The sequence below is a fragment of the Medicago truncatula genome, chromosome 1, assembly GCF_003473485.1.
Source record: "Medicago truncatula cultivar Jemalong A17 chromosome 1, MtrunA17r5.0-ANR, whole genome shotgun sequence".
In the NCBI taxonomy this organism is placed as follows: Eukaryota; Viridiplantae; Streptophyta; class Magnoliopsida; order Fabales; family Fabaceae; genus Medicago; species Medicago truncatula.
The window spans coordinates 16,291,193-16,294,000 of NC_053042.1; positions in this window are offsets into that span (position 1 = coordinate 16,291,193).

The window sequence follows — 2,808 nt, forward strand, 5'->3', positions numbered from 1 at the left end:
CCCTACTAATTTTGTTGGATCACAATGAACCACTTGAAAGGAGTATTCTTTGTAATCATACAAGGGATTTCCATACAAGGGATTTTCCAACAGTAGGCTGGGTAAGACCCACTTCAAAACATACATAGAAAAATCTTTCTATTTCGACCTTATAAGTGTTAAACTCCCCTGCTATATATATGGACGATAACTAAAAAATAGTTGGTTATCACATTACATTTATCCCACATAATGAACAATAAATTTAATGAATGCATTGCCTAAAGCATCTAATCAGTGGCTTTCTAGGATTTTATAGCTTTAAGTAGTTTTTAGTGTTAATTAATCATTTTGAACTAGTAATGATTGTTGTGGATGTTTGATTATACATGATGAGGAATGGCTCTGGAGATATGGGAAGGTCCAGCATGGATTAGGATTGCTTTGTTGAAGATATGGAAATATGCAGCATTCTGGATCGCTAGTCAGGTCGTACAACTAGTATGAACCCATGGGACAAATTGTCATTTCTTAAGGAGTAAGAATTATGAGTGTGCGCCAATGATTGGAGTACGAGGAATTATAGAGAATATGCATGGATTAGGTAGGATAAGATAAGGACAGCTCATAGAGAAATTACCAAAGGGTACAACTTGTAGAGGTTGGCCTTGTACTATAAAAGGTCAACCACATGTTGGTGCCATGAGTCTGAAAATTTGATAGTGAATTGGAGAGGCCAAGTTCTACCTAGGGTTAGCAGCTTTGGAGTTCTCACTCCATCTCTTTTCTTCATAGATGAACATGAGTTTTAGTTTTTAGAGAATTAGAGTTAGATTACTTGGTCATGCTTTTAGCTCAACACTCTCCTTCAAGGATTGTAATCTTGTACTAGATCTACTCAATCTATTAATTTAGCTTTTCATATTTTCATTTATGTTTTATTTCATCTTCATCTTCAAGGTTCAGCTCACCATGAGCTAAACCCCTTCTTGTGGTTTAGACATGGTGAGGTTATGATACTCTTTACTCACGATTTATAAAGTTGTCTTCGTGCTTCTATCAAACATACTAATTTAACTCAAAATATTTAAACGTAAAACTTGATCTCTTTTACTTCTAGTGTTATAGTTCCTTGAGACCGACAAAGTATGGGAATGGAATATGTTTGTGAAAAGGTGAAGGGATCAAGAGAGACTACTTTGCACGAGTACTAGATCATGGAAGAGGATTTAGGCACCAATATCTAACTAGGACACTTGTCATATACCAAAGGCTCATCAGCAAAATAACACTTTAGTAGGAAATGTTAATGACCTAACCTGGCAAACATTGCATGTTAAGATTACGTGATTGTACTCTGACATGTAGTCTGCCTGGGCTTAACATGAAGGTTGAGTGCACAACATTCCCAGTGGCCACCAAGTTTCCAGGAAGTAATAGAAATTTATACCTCTGTAGATCGTAGTAAAGCTCTGTCATAACCGAGCTTTGTTTAAACCACGCTTTTTACTTTGAGAATTTTAATATCTTTTTAACTGTTTTCCCAAACTTGTAACTTTTATTTTTCGTGTTATAACAAATGATTTATTTCATTTTATTGCAAACAAGTTTTCTACTAGAAAGCTACAGAGAGCTATAGCTCCCCAATCCCAGTGGGATTGATATATTTTTTATATTATAACATGGACAGTATATACTGGCACCAAGTCTTTCAATCATAAAATACTCTGTGTTTTGAGAAACACCAATGGGTCGTCTACTGAAGGAAGTCATGGCAAAAAGGATACTCACGTCAAAATACACAACATTTACACCGATGAATCAAATCCAAACCACTGACAATCCAACTATATATATATATATATATACAGCATTTATTGTCTCTGGCAACAATTGGAAAGTGTTGTCATAACTATGAAAAACGTTTCCTATACGAGGGGATGTTTTTCAAGCTTCCGGTATATGAGTGTTGCCTATTTTCTAAGGCAACACTTTTCTCTCTCTCTGGGAACATTATTCATAAGAGTTGCCAAAACTATGGGAATAGGGGACGTTTTAATGAACCTGGGGCACCGTTTTTCAACATTGTCAAAGCTTACAACAGTTAGTAAATATTTCCTAAAATAAAAAAATTATAACATTTACAAAACATCCCCAAAAGCTTGTTTGCAACATTTTTAAATGGTCATTGCAAAGACTCTGCCTATGAGATCAAATACAATTTTTCAAAACATCCTCCAAAGAAAAACCTTGGTATGAAGAATTATAACAAAAGCAAGTGTAGCCTTATAAATATTGTAAGCTGGAAAAGTTTCCAATCCTCAATGAGAGAGTGATGCATAAGTAATATATTTTGAGAACATATTGGTTCCACTTCATAAGATATATTTAAGTAATATATATATATATATATATATATATATATATATATATATCACACCATATATTTGTTAGAAAATAACTTATAACAAAATACATGCAAAATCTAATCATAAACTTGCAAATGAAAATTTGTACTTGATCAATAATTTCTTTATCAACATTAGAACAGTAGCTAAATTGTAACTTCATAAGTCCACGATTGATTCTCCAATCAAAAAGGATCATAGTGTCCAACCAAAACAATCAAACATTCTTGGCATCTTGCCAAAAAAAAAAATAGTTTCCTGTTATACCCCAGTTGGATATTTACTCATAAATGCTTAGAATGATTACAAAGAAGTCTTGATTAAAATACCTGCATATATATTTGATAATTGTCTACTGCGTAGCTTGAGATAGCATGCACAAGGATAAAATATTTTTTTTGATTTACCCCCCCTGTAAATT